Source organism: Hibiscus syriacus, unplaced genomic scaffold, assembly GCF_006381635.1.
Source record: "Hibiscus syriacus cultivar Baekdansim isolate YM2019G1 unplaced genomic scaffold, ASM638163v2 tig00116968_pilon, whole genome shotgun sequence".
Lineage (NCBI taxonomy): Eukaryota > Viridiplantae > Streptophyta > Magnoliopsida > Malvales > Malvaceae > Hibiscus > Hibiscus syriacus.
The window spans coordinates 478,559-493,699 of NW_024063492.1; the positions used below are offsets into that span (position 1 = coordinate 478,559).

The 15,141-nt window shown below is 33.2% G+C and overlaps 1 pseudogene; it reads right to left on the minus strand.

The window, feature by feature from the left end:
• Positions 1–7,114: 7,114 nt before the first annotated feature.
• LOC120191377 lies at positions 7,115–9,726 on the minus strand (annotated as a pseudogene).
• Between the last annotated feature and the right edge of the window lie 5,415 nt (positions 9,727–15,141).

Consider the following 15,141-nt stretch of genomic DNA (forward strand, 5'->3'; position numbering starts at 1 on the left):
TTTGAATCGTAACAGATGGATAGAGGATAGAACAATTATAGTGTCAACCCTGTGGCTCAGAACAGTCATGATATAATCTGTTGAAGATGTTTGCTAGTTTAATGATCATGTGGTGGGGTGCTTTTAAATATTCAGAATAAAGTCAGGGATGATAGCTTATGCAATAATCGATGTGGTCTTGGCGGAGACTTGGGTGCATGATGTTGAAAAATCAAAATTTTCAGCTTACAATGGTCAAAATTTTCAGCTTACAAAGGTCTTATTTTGCTGCAAATTAGATTTTTAAGATTGACAGCGGATGATTTTGGTTGAAAAGATAAATGGAAAATTACTCATTTAGTCTCTGTACTTTAGGATATTTATAAGATTAATCCTTAAACTTCAACTATAAATACCCTAACCCATTTAGCTTCAAAACCATCCCAAATCATTATAGTTTTCTCCCAATACTAGAGAATTTAGAGAGTTTGAGAGTTGTTTTCTCATTTTTATTAAGAGAGAATTGTTATTATTTTCTTCTTGTTAGATTGAGAGTTGTAATTCTTATTTTCTCATAGTGAAATTCTTCTGCCCGTGGTTTTTACCCTATATTATTTAGGGATTTTCCACGTAAAATTTGTTCTTCTTTATCTTCATTTTTATTTTCTCAAATTATCAGTTGCGATTTTACTCTATCCGATAGCCGTATTCCGCAACACATGATAGGCTGGCTTAGGCCATATTCGGCCCTCATCTCTACTCTACAACATCTCTATCTCTACTATAAATATGAAATAGTAATTCATCTCCAGTACTATCTCTACATTATCACCAACTCTATTTTATTCACAATATTTAACTATTAGTATGTTTATTTATCTAATTTCAATGTGTTTTTATCTATCTTGTAATTTAATCTACTGAAATTTCTTATATTATGTTTAATTTTTATTTTATTGTGTAGAAATTACAATAAAAAACATAAAAGATAGAATAAGAGAAAATAATATAATAAATAAAAAGAAAAGAAAAAGAAAATAACAAAAGAAAGAAAAAAAACAAAAACTAAAAATATAAAAATAACAAAAACTAATAATATGTAGCGCAACTACATTATAACCCTAGATGTAGAGTATCACTGTAGTTTTTATCTATTCTAGCATTGAAAGTGGAGATGGGGTGGAGTTGAAATTTATCTCTAAAGTGAAGATTTTCTCTACTATGAGATCGTCTTACTAAAGAATTAGTTGCCTGATCGCAGGAGAATGGTTTGAAGTTCACAGTTTTCCTCTACAGTTTGTTTTCCGTCAGTTTAGGTAACTTATGTCTCAGGATACTCTACAGTTAGCCTTGGAAGTGGAGAGTGTTTAGAGGAAAGCTGAAATTGAAAAGCTGCAGACAATGTAAAAGCATAAGGGTAACGGTTTCTTGTAGCCTTGGTTTTATATGTTATGTAGGTTGTCAAGTGTGAAGTGTGTCGCACGAGAGAGTTGCTTTCAACTATTCCGAATTATAATAGCATCGTGTAGGTGAATATGTGATTTACGTTAATATGTGATTTACGTCACGACGTTTAATTCTGATTTATTATTATCGATAATCTTTCAGTATTTTAATATCTTGTTATGGTTCGTTAATTGATGTAGTTAGATTTGTTCGTTTCTATCTTTTTTCGAATTTATTGAATGAGTTTTAACCTTTTTTATACGGTATTCGAATAATCTCGAGTGACTAATTTATTTTATCAATAAATATAAAAATATCATAATTATATTTTTAATTTTTAATTTTTAAATTTCATTTTAATTTTGATTTTTAAAAAAAAATTAATGACTCAATTCGCATAAAAACTAGTTAAAAATAGTGATAAATTATATGAAAGCACGATTACTTAAAAGTTCAAATTTATGTTTACGTGTTAAATTAAATAACTTGATAATGAAGTTTGGGTCTCCGATTATTTTCAATTTAATTAACGTTATCCCAAAACTTCTACAAAAAGACAAAATTAGAAAAATAATTGATTGCAAATTTGAATTCAACATTTTTTTTTATAAATTCTCCTCAAATTTTAAGACTTTATCCTGATTAATTTGAATTTATTCGAGTCGTTTACCTAGTTTTAATAATAAACTTTCAAATCTAGAAGAAGGTATTATATATTTTTGGACGGTAAAGCTGATATTGCTATTAGATAACTCAAACTAACTACAAATTAAAAGAAACCCCAAAGAACTAAGGCAAGAAAACAAAATTGTTCCAAGTAAAACACTTTAATAAAACTGACCAGCTAGCCGAATCCCTCCTTTAGTCTCTCTACGAAGGGTGCAGAGCATCAAAGAAAATCAAGTAAAGGAGAAGATCAACCTTGAAGAGTATCGGAGGTGTAAAGATAGCTTCGATTAACAAGGAAGAGAAAAAATCTGGAAGCAAATTAGTCAAGAGGATTGACCAATCGTCTGTCATTTTGAGCCGCTGTTTCCACTGCTGATGGAGCTTCCTTGATCTAAACCATCGGATTGGGGAAAGATTTACTTATTACAGCCAACGGGTGTGCAAGAGTATTGCAGATTCTGGGGACATGCAGAAAGGTAAGTTCTTCAAAATCGTCCTTCATGGATTCGATATTTAGTAAAATCGTGCTAATGGAGGAACGGTCTAACAGAGGCCTTTGAAGCTTAGCAATGACTTCGAAGCAATCTCCTTCGAGCACAATCTTATGGAAACCCAGTTCCTTGGAAAGACGAATGGCATACTCATAAGCTAAGGCTTCTGCCATTTCCGGGTGAAGAACAAAAGGATGTGGGAATGTGCCTGCTGCCATGATGAGTCATTCATTGTTCCGGAAAATGAACCCAGACACAGAGGAGGAGCTGGGTGAGTTGAAACTGCCATCGGCATTTAGCTTGATTAATTTTTTTTTTTTGGAAAAAAATGTAAGATTTCATTTAAATATCCAAAGCATCGAGAATTATATTATCTTTGATACAATCGGTTCATCGTAATAAAACCAATACATATTATTATTTGACAAAGCCCAATGAGCTAAGGAGTGAGCTACCCTATTGGCTTCTCGTTTGGTGTAGTTAACCTTGAAGTTCAGATGGTGAGCTAGGATATCGTGGGCTTCATTGAGTGACATGCTCCTAATCATTTTCAATAGCCACTCGGAGGCCATGAACAAAAACCATTGCTACTGTTGATTCCGGAGTGTGAGAGGACTCAAGCTTTCATGAAATTCCCCCTACCACCATTCCATGGTGATTGCAGGCACAGACATCAATAGTTGCAGCCCCCAAACTATAGATAAATGCGCCATCGATGATAATTTTAAAGCTACCCGGTGGAGGTCGGGTTAGTGACTAAAATGAGAATTTTTGGAATTTGGTGATCAACGTACAAAAAATTGAAAAGTTAAAGGACTTAAATAGGAATATTTCAGTATTGGATTAAATTGTAATTAGGGAAATTTTGAAGGGGTATTATGGTCTTTTTATTTAAAAGATATTTATCTCTGATTTAAAGAGATAAGCTTGTGGGTGAGGAAGTATTTGAAAAGCTTTCTTCTTCTTCTTCTTCTTCCCTTTGGTTTACTTCAAAATATTAGCTGGCCCTATTCCATTGGTGTTAACCTTGATGTTCAGATGGTGCACTAGGATATCGTGGACTTCATTGAGTGACATGCTCCTAATTATTTTCAATAGCCACTCGGAGGCCATGAACAAAATCTGTTGCTATTGTTGATTCCGGAGTGTGAGAGGACTCAAGCTTTCATGAAATTCCCCCTACCACCATTCCATGGTGATTGCAGGCAAAAACATCAATAGTTGCATCCCCCGAACTATAGATAAATGCGCCATCGATGATAATTTTAAAGCTACCTGGTGGAGGTTGTAACATCCCAAAGATCGGGGTTATTGACTAAAATGAGAATTTTTGGAATTTGGTGATCAATGTAAAAAAATTGAAAAGTTAAAGGACTTAAATAGGAATATTTCATTATTGGATTAAATGGTAATTAGGGAAATTTTGAAGGGGTATTATGGTCTTTTTATTTAAAAGATATTTATCTCTTATTTAAAGAGATAAGCTTGTGGGTGAGGAAGTATTTGGAAAGCTTTCTTCTTCTTCTTCTTCTTCTTCCCATTGGTTTACTTCGCAAAGGTAAGTTAATTTCAGATTTTTAATTCTTGGATTTATAAGTTGGTTTGGATTATTTGGGTGATATATAAGTTTAAGAAAAGCTTATATAAGCTTAAATCATCAAGTAGAGAGAATTAGAAAGGAAATTTCATTAAGGATTAAGAAATGAATTCTTGATATAAAGAGGTTTTTGAAGTTTTATTGATGAATTTGACTTGTCATTAGAAGGATTAAGAAGATTTAAGCATTAGAAATGAATTTAGAACACATGGAAAATTTGATGAAATTCTTTGATTCAAGAATTATGGTTAGTTATGAAAGATGATGAAATGTTATAGTGTTATAAGAAGGTTTATATATGTATAGATAAGTTTTAAGGCATAAGGAAAAGTTAATAAGTAGAATTTGGGGGCAAAAGACTAAATTTTCGGGTTTAAAAATGGAAATCTGGGCGAGGGGTAGCAATAATACAAGGCCATTTTCGATGATATAATGCAAGGGGTATCGGTACCTGTATGAACAATATCGATACCCTATGAAATAGGTATCGATACCTATGTGGAGGGTATCGATACCCAGGAAACTTCGAAGCTAAATTAGGTATTGGTACTTAGATAGGATATCGGTACCTTAGCTTAGAGGTATCGGTACCCTAAGGGTGGTACCGATACTACTTAAGTTGGAATTAGAATTGTTTTGGTTGCACTAATAGGAATCATATCAAGTAATTCGAATCTCGATATTCATTAAAGTTCGTATTTATGTAGATATCGATCGAAAGTAAAGTTCAGATAGGTTTTCAGAATAAGATTCGAGAGAGAGGACGAGAGCTGGATATTTGCAAGAAACCAAGGTGAGTACATGATATCAAGTGTAGTTATGTTAGGGAATTATGACTTGCGAGAAGTCTAATTCTTATATTGGATTATATGAGTAACCAGATGTAAGCATGTACTGATATGATATAGAGATATAGGAGTCCATGCATATGTCTAGATGTAAGCGCATTGATATGTTTGTGATATATTTGAATACATATATGTATGTTAATTATGTGAATATGTGTAAAATGAGATAAGCTATATGAATACAAGAAAATGTGAACATGAGACATGATATGAAAAAGAGTATAAGTATATGTGATAAGATATGTGAAAGTGAATTATATGCTAATATGATACGTGTAAGTGAACCAGTGGTTATATGAAAAATGTGAAAAGACATAATTAAAATGCCCATGTTATGTGTTATGAGAACTAGGGGTATAGTTGGCATGCCAAGAGTTAAGGGTTCTACGTGGTCCTTCGGGGTATATATGTAATTCTGTGGAACATATATGTGGTACTTCGGTACACTTATTTGGTCTATTGTATTATGTATATGGTTCTTAAGGAGTGGTCCTTCGGGACATAGTGGTCCTTCGGGACAAATTTACAGTGCCCCTAGTGGGAATTGTACGAGCTATGGTGATAGCATATGTGCACAACCTCTATGTACTCACATACCTTATGTTCTCAGAAGTATACATGGGCTTTAAAGTGATGATATAAATACATTTATTTTGATATTATGTGTGTTTATTGTGAAATGATCTATTTGTGATATAATGTGTATAGAAAGGATAAATATATGTCTACGTGATAAAATAATTCATGACAATAATATAATTAATGTTTAGCATGTTAATGATGATGTATGTATATATATAAGCATTGTATTGCCTGATAAGTACATGCATTTGAATGGTTTTGTAAACTTTTAAATTGATATATGTAAATTATTTAGTATGCTTGGAATTTCTTAAATTCTATTTATTTTATTTAAGAAAATGATTCAAAAAGTTGATGTGACATCTCGGACTCGTATTCGGGTCGAATACGGGTTGGGGTGTTACATTTAATGGTATTAGAGCTAAGGTTTAGCCGATTCTATGCTTAAATCGGTGTCAAAAGTGTTTTAAAATGTATACATGCCAACAAAAAGTGAAAGTTTCTGATTTGATAAAGTTAAGAGTATGTTGTCTTATAATAGAGTTATATGGTTATGTCTTAGATGTCTGATCGTAAGAGTTCTCGAATTGAAAGGAAAAGTGGTATACCTGGAGGTAGTAGTAATTCACTTGCCCTGGCCAGGTAGAGTGAAAAACGAACACCTCCAGAAGTACCAGTATGAGAGCAAGGGTTGTTCTTCGTGACGCTAAATGATATTTTGTCGCATTTTCAACCCCCTGTTCCCTCAGCTCCTCGAATCTTTGGTTGAACGATGTTAAGATTATGTTAGAGGGACTTCACTGCTCTGAAGTGGAGAAATTAGATGGAATGGTTTCCCTGTTGCACGATCAAGTTAGAATTTGGTGGACAAATGTCACCATGAGATTGAGAAGTGATCAGTGACATGGTTATTCTTTTTGGAAGAATTCAAGCGTAAATACATTGGTGATCAGTTTATTAGACACATGAAGCAAGAATTTTTGAATTTGAAACAAGGGGATTATACAGTATATGAATATGAGTGTGAATTTAATAAGTTAAGTCGTTTTGTTGTTGAGCTTATTCCGACTGAAAAAGATGCATGTGATTGGTTTGTGGAAGGTTTGTGACCAAGAGTTAAGGAGATGTTAATCATGTTGAATCTGTCCTAGTTTCAAGAAGTGGTTAATTAAGCTAAACTTTAAAAAGAACTCAGAATGAGAGATTCAAAGAGCAGAAGGTTCAGAAGTCTACAAGAATTGGTACTTCGTCAAGTTCATCGCCATCAAAGAAAAGTAGAGATTTGGATTCTCCAACTCAGGATATGTTTGAATCAGCTACTTCTACGGATAAGAGATCAAATATAAGTCAATCCAGGCAATATTCATATTGTGGAAAGAATCATACCGGAGTCTGTAGAGTGATTTCTGGAGCCTCAAAAAAAAAGAATCTCTCAAACTAACAACATCTCCTGTTATCTTCTTAATTACTTTGCATCTGTTGGGAAACTCATTAAGAAATGGTTGTTTTCAAGATAATCATGTATCTTGACATTGTTCGCACATAATATAAATTATTTAAACATAATATTTACTACCAACATGCATATTTTCTTCTCCTGCATTGTTACTTTATTCTCCAAACCAGGTCTTATATGCATGTACCAAGTTGAATAAACTATATATGCATATGCAAGTGTTCATAATTCTAGTGTCTCAGATTGTGGTGAGGAGATTGAGCATGCCTGAGCGGGGACTGCACACAGCTACCAAGGGCTCCGCTTTGGGCATGGTGAGCCCCGTGCCTTCCCTCATATCGATTTCCTCTTCGGTAAGCCTGTTCCACTCAAATGACTGGATCAAGGAACCAAGTACCAGTGTAACCACTTTTCTACCTAGAATAGCTCCAGGGCAAGCCCTCCTTCCCACACCGAAGGGAAGCAGTTTACACCCTTCACCTGCTTCCCCACTTTCAAATCTCTCCGGCATAAATCTTGTGGCCTCCTCCCATAGGTGGGGGTCCCTTTGGATACTCCACGCATTTACCATAACATTGTTCCACGTGGCACGTTATAACCACAAACGACACAATCTTCCGATGACTCATGTGGTACGAGTAATGGGGTTGCCGGAAATAATCTCAAAGTTTCAGAAACTATGGATTGCAGATAATTCAGTTTTGACAAGTCTGTTTCATCCAAAAATTTGTCTTGTCCGACTTCATCGGCTATTTCGGACCAAGCTTTATACATGACTTCGGAATGGTTAAGAAGAAGTGACATGGCCCATTCTATCGTAGTCGATGATGTTTCAGTTCCAGCAATCAGCATTACCTGAAAACAAATTTGAAAAGATACAGATATTTAGAAACTCCAAAGAACAATTCCATTCTATATGATTAAATTTAAATTTAATTTTTATTTAGATCATAAAATCTTTAGTTTAAACAAATTACATCATTTAACTTTTATTATTAATAAATTAATTCACTTATATTAACACCATTAAATAATTCTAACAAAAAAATGAAATTAACACTTCTACTTGACATATTTTTATATATATATCAAATAATATTTAATTGATAATTTAAATAATTTCTGTTAGAATTTTCTCTAACATTTCTTTTAAATACATTCAAAGGAAAAGGAACTATTTTTTATATAAATTCTAAAAAAATTATTTAGATTGCTAATTAAGTATTATTTAATAGTGATAAGTAAAAATTGTTTGAAATAACAAAAATTATATTATGTAAAAGTATTAATTTAATTTTATTTCATTAAAATATTTAATGGTATTAATATTATAAATAATTTAATTTATTTAATAATAAAAATGAAATGATATAATTAAATTACATTATATATAGGTGATACAAATACAAATTAAAATTAGATTAATAATTTAAAATATAAATTTCCGGCATCAGAGAAAAAAATCTAAATTTATAGAAGAATTGTTATTTTAAAATTGAAAAAAAAACTATGAGATTAGGTAGAAACCCACTTTCTCGGCGTGGTTTAAAAAAATCCTCTTAAGGTTTGAAAAATGACAACTTATCCTTTGAGGTTCAAATTCTATGGGGTCTCATAAGTAGCTTAATTTGACTTTAAAGCACTGATAAACTTAACATCAATGATACCTAACCCACGAGAGACGTTGCCGGCAAGACAAAAAGGATCATGGATCTTGAGCTTACCAAGATGACTCCTTTTATGGTTTCATCGTATAGAATTCAGGTTCCGTCTGTTGCAGGGATAACATGACGTCGATCAAAGTTGTTTTGGTCCCTCTATTGCTTGCACCAGATGATCCCAAATAATCTTTCCTCATCAGTCTATGCTCTTCAACAAGGGACTGTAAGAATTTATCCAGTTTCTTGGAAAACTTTTTCATCTTCCTCTCCAGACCTTGAAAATCAACCCACTGCAGCACCGGCAAAAAGTCATTCAAAATGGTGCCTCCGTTCATCTCCACAACCTCTCTCATGATGTCTCGAAACTCCTCCGCTTCTTTATCCACTGCATCTTTCCCGTAATACCGCTTTCCAGCAATCATCCTCAGAATCATATTAAACACAACCTCTATAAGCTTTGATGTAAGTTCCACCGTTGCTGACTTCTTGGCCGAGTCCAAGAATAGTTCCTTTAACAAAAACCCAACTTCCTCTTGCCGGATGATAGCAGACATGGCGAGTCGGCTGGTGGAGAAGAGCTCCGTGGCAGTGAGACGCCTAAGCGTACGCCAATAATCTCCGTAGGGTGCTAGTCCAATCGTGTTACGGTTGTAATTTATGTGTTTACCGGCAAGTAACTGAGGGCGGTTCGCAAAGATGATATCATTTTTCGTAAAGCACTCTTCGGCTGCTGGTGCAGAGGAAACTATAAGGACTTCACGACTTCCGAATTGAAGGAGCAGAACGGGGCCATATTTCTGTGAAAGTTGATCAAGAGTTCGATGAGCTGATTGTTTTAGAAGATGGAGATGGCCTATGATTGGCAAAGCTGGAGGGCTAGGTGGCAGATTCCTTCGAGTTTTACGTTTCTGTACGATGAATTTTAAAGTTAACGCAAACAGGAATGTGGAGATGCCGACTATAATGTTGAACAAACTAAATACTTCCATATTTGATATTTTATGCTGCCGAATTGCAATGGACATGCCTCTCATTTTATAGTAGGGCAACAAAGTTAAATTCTACTACAAGTTACTATATTATATTTAAAATTTTATTTTGATTTGTCTATTATAAATAACAACATTTTAGTCCCTATCCATTTGAAAAGTTATCATTTTACTTTAAAATTTTAAATTTATTAACAATTAGTTAAATGTTTTAGTTTAAACAATCTTTAAGTATCTTTTAATTTTGAACTCGAACGTTGTGCTTGCTCGTAGCAGCAGGGTTTTAATGAATCATTCCAATATGAAACCTAACGTTGTGCTTGCTCGTAGCAGCCGGGTTTTAACGGCCACAAATATCAGGTTACTAAAAATAAGGATTTTCATATATTTATGATTTAAAAACATCTCAAAATTATATTTTAAAAATAAATTTGAAATTTTCATTTCTTTCTAATTTTTAAAAATAATATTCAATTGTTGTTGATAGTCAAATGGGATATTATCTATTTATTTAATGTGGTATGTCATCCATTTAATTACAATTAAAAAAATTAATGACATGATGTCATTTTGTAACAGATGGATAGAGGATAGAACAATTATAGGGTCAAGCCTGAGGCTCAGAACAGTCATGATATAATCTGTTGAAGATGTTTTCTGAATTAGACATTTATATTAGATTTGAATATGTGATTTGCGTTAATAGATAGTTTTCTCACGACGTACGATTTTGATTTATTGTTGTTGATGTTCTTTCAGTAGTTTAATTTCTTGTTATGGTTCGTTAATTTATGCAATTAGATTTGTTCGTATCTATCTTTTGTTAGAATTTATTGAATAAGTTTTCATCTTTTTTATATCCCCTTTGAATGATATAGAGTGACTAATTTATTTTATCAATAAATATAAAAATATCATAATTATATATTTAATTTTTGAATTTCATTGTAATTTTGAATTTTTTTTAAAAAAAATTAATTACTCTATTCGCATAAAATGAGTTAAATGTAGTAATTATATGAAAGCAAGATTACTTAAAAGTTCAAATTTATGTTTACGTGTTAAATTAAATAACTTGATAATGAAGTTTGGGTCTCCAATTATTTTCAATTTGATTAACGTTATCCCAAAACTTTTACAAAAAGACAAAAGTTAGAAAAAATAATTGATTGTAAATTTGAATTCAACATTTTTTTTATAAATTTCCCTCAAATTTTAAGATTTTACACTAATTAATCTGAATCTATTCGAGTCGTTATCTAATAAAGGTATTATATATATTTATTTTAAACGGTAAAGCTGATCTTGTTATTAGATAACTCAAAATAAATACAAATTAAAAGAAACCCCAAAGAATAAAGGCAAGAAAACAAAATTGTCCAAAGTAAAAAACACTTTAATAAACTGACCAACTACGAAGGGTGCAGAGCATCAAAGAAAATAAAGTAAAGGAGAAGATCAACCTTGAAGAGTATCGGAGGTGTAAAGATAGCTTCGATTAACAAGGAAGAGAAAAAATCTGGAAGCAAATTAGTCAAGAGGATTGACCCATCGTCTGTCATTTTGAGCCGCCGTTTCCACTGCTGATGGAGCTTCCTTGATCTAAACCATCGGATTGGGGAAAGATTTACTTATTACAGCCAACAGGTGTGCAAGAGTATTGCAGATTCTGGGGACATGCAGAAAGGTAAGTTCTTCAAAATCGTCCTTCATGGATTCGATATTTAGTAAAATCGTGCTAATGGAGGAACGGTCTAACAGAGGCCTTTGAAGCTTAGCAATGACTTCGAAGCAATCTCCTTCGAGCACAATCTTATGGAAACCCAGTTCCTTGGAAAGACGAATGGCATACTCATAAGCTAAGGCTTCTGCCATTTCCGGGTGAAGAACAAAAGGATGTGGGAATGTGCCTGCTGCCATGATGAGTCATTCACTGTTTCGGAAAATGAACCCAGACACAGAGGAGGAGCTGGGGGAGTTGAAACTGCCATCAGCATTTACCTTGATTCTTTTTTTTGAAAAAAAAGGTAAGATTTCATTTAAATACAGATTATTATTTGACAAAGCCCAATGAGCTAAAGAGTGAGCTACCCTATTCGCTTCTCGTTTGGTGTAGTTAACCTTGAAGTTCAGATGGTGCGCTAGGATATCGTGGGCTTCATTGAGTAACAATCCGACAACAGTGATGTCTTCTTATCAGCTAGTGAGGCGGTGATAATAGAAATTGTGTCTCCTTCGGAGTTACATGCTCCTAATCATTTTCAATAGCCACTACCACCATTGCTACTGTTGATTCCGGAGTGTGAGAGGACTCAAGCTTTTATGAAATTCCCCCTGCCACCATTCCATGGTGATTGCAGGCAAAAACATCAAGCGTCCCTTATTTTATATTAGTATGTGTACATTTTCATTCATTATAGACTCATCCACGTTAACGATAATAATGTTGGGATTTAATATGAATAATGAACGGTTTAAAGTGTGGAGTTAAAATGAATTGAAATACAAGACACATACGCATCAGAATTTTGGTTCAGAACAATAGGAATGGGTTTTGAAAGTTCCTGAACGGAAGAACAGAGTGAGTGGGGGAGTCAGCGAAGAGACTAATGCTTGCATTTCCAAATGAAAAACGGTATCTTGTTCAATTACAAATGTTTTCACTGATGGTTGGATTTTTCCCTCTTAAAAATCATTTTATTATCTTCAACCTTATCCTCTCTTGTACACAATCCCCAATCCCCAACTTAACCTCACGCATCCCTAAACTCGCAGCTGTTATTCTCTAAACATCCCAAAAGAACCTAAACCGATTGAAGCAATTAAAAAAAACAAACAAATAAATAAATACAGCTTTACTTTTTCGGGCAATTTTTACCTAAAAATTACCCTAACAATAAAATATTATTTGTTAGGCACATTTTCTTCAAATATTATCAAATTAACATTCTTTCTAACAAAGCACGGATCATGAAGTACATCTTCACGAGATTTTGTTTGAGCTGACGCCGAGATAAAAAGGCACATATCATGAGGCGCACCTTCGCATGGTTATTTCTAAGCTGACACCACGTTGGAAGGCACAGATCATAAAACGCGTTTTTGAGGGAAAATCTGACACGTACAGGAAGACATATATCATGAGATGCGCCTTTCATTATTCACCTTGAATTATTGTGCACTTCGTTATTACCCGAGCCTTAAATATCATCTATTCACCCATCCCACTCCCTTATAAATATTTCGAATGCAAACATTAAACCACATCAAAATTATTTTCACATTCTTTCTTCTATTAATTCTTTCTACCAAGCTAAGTAGATTTTGTTATAGTTTTTAAAAGGTAAAATTATTTTTATTGTATTATATTTAATTATTTAGCCAAATTTTATTATACTAATTATTTTCTATTATTTTTGCGATTATAGATGGTGGTTTTTGTGATATATCACGATGATTTTTCCTTATACATGACCGCCTATTCAGTGTAAAAAAATCATTATATACTTAAAAATTATTTATATACGAACTCAGTATTGAAATTACATCAAAAATAACGGGAAGAGTAATGAGTTTCTCATGACCGGACATCCGTCGATAGAATTTTTTCGATAATCAGTTGTCCGACACATTTCTTTATTCAAAGATGTCAAAACCGCGGAGCCCAACTAAATGTGTTGACAACTCAAAAATTTGTGAGGTGACGCAACTACATACAATGAATTTAGTTGCGAGATTTATCGGGGATCAAGATCCCTCCTATGTATTGTAATATGCAAGCCCGAACAAATATTTTAGCCTAATCCTCGGAACAGTCTTCGCTCAACTGTCAAAAATATGTAGCCAACCATGATAATTATATTCGACCACCGTTGAAATTAGGTGGGATACCTCCAAGATACTCCTCGCACAAGAAATGTCAATTACTATCCGCCACACCAAAAATAACATCCTCATCTACCGAAAGCCCCAAATGTATAGAAACATCCTCCAGCGTAATAATGCACTTCCTACACTGAAGATGGAATATATGTGTCTCTGGTTTCCATATCTAAATCAGTAGAGAAATAAGGTTGGGTTCAATGTTACAATGCCTTCATATTTCGTTATGTCACCAAATCCAGCCGCGGTTAAATACAGCTAGACACAATTCGGTATCGCTAACTTAACGTTAAGAATAAATGTATCTAATATACAGTCATTCACCTAATTAAATAAATAGTATACAAATTAAAATATAAACTAATACTAAAAAATAACTAAATAAAACATTCATAATAAATAAAATAACATAATTTAAAATTATTATTGTATCGGTAAAATGACTCAAGATATGATTCTATCTAAATACAACAACCCACCTGTTATTTTATAACTGTAAAAAGTAATAAAAAAATTAGTACAATAAAATATAATAAAATATTAAATGATTATAATATAATAAAAAAATTAGCTTCTATCAATGATAATTAAACATTCTTAAAATTTGATAGAATAATAGATAGAACGAAGAGATATAATACTTTCGTTTGTGGTGTGAGTGTTGCAAGGGAGGGGTATTTATAGGGGAGGAGGAGACGGACAGACAGTTGGATTTAAATGAAATGTGCGGATCATGATTCACGTCTTTTACTAATTCAGACGGAACCCCAAGAGCGCGCTTCATGATCTATGCCTTCCAAAGTGGCACCAACTCGGACAAAATCATCGAAGGCACACATCATAATCTGTGTCTTTCTAATGTGGCATCAGTTCGGATAAAATTTCGTGAAAATACGTTTCATGATTCACGTTTTTTTCAAAAATGATACTATATCAAAAATATTTAGAAAAAGAGTGATTGATATGTAATATTTCATTGTTTGGATTTTTTTTTGGGGTGGGGGGGTAAAACCGCCTTACTTTTCGAGTATTTCTGGTTTTGAGATTCATGGACGAATATGAATGATAAAGAGTTTCAGTACGACGAGGAGAAGTGGACAACTACATAACCGCTTTCCAATACGAAACTGTAAATCTTTGCCTTTAGGTACTTTTTAGGCTAATAGCACTTCAGCCCTCCTATTTTGTAATTCTTATAATTCAGTCTCTTTTGAGTATGTTTTATCTTCTATTTTGATCCTTTCAACTTCTCTGTTGTTCAATTTAGTCATATGTTGCATAATTAATTGCATATTTAGGCTAATTTCATAACACGGATTTTGTTTCGAAAAAGAGACGCGGTTGCAATGGATTTTTTATGATAAGATGGTTTAGGATGAGTACTTTTCATGACACTGAAATATGATTGAAATTTCCTCATGAAAATTTGAGTCAATCATTCACTGGGGACTAAGCAGGGAGAGTAATGCTTGATAAGGAAAACTGATAACCATATGAATGACCATAATTGTTTTAATCTAGTAGATGGAATTGAGAGAAAA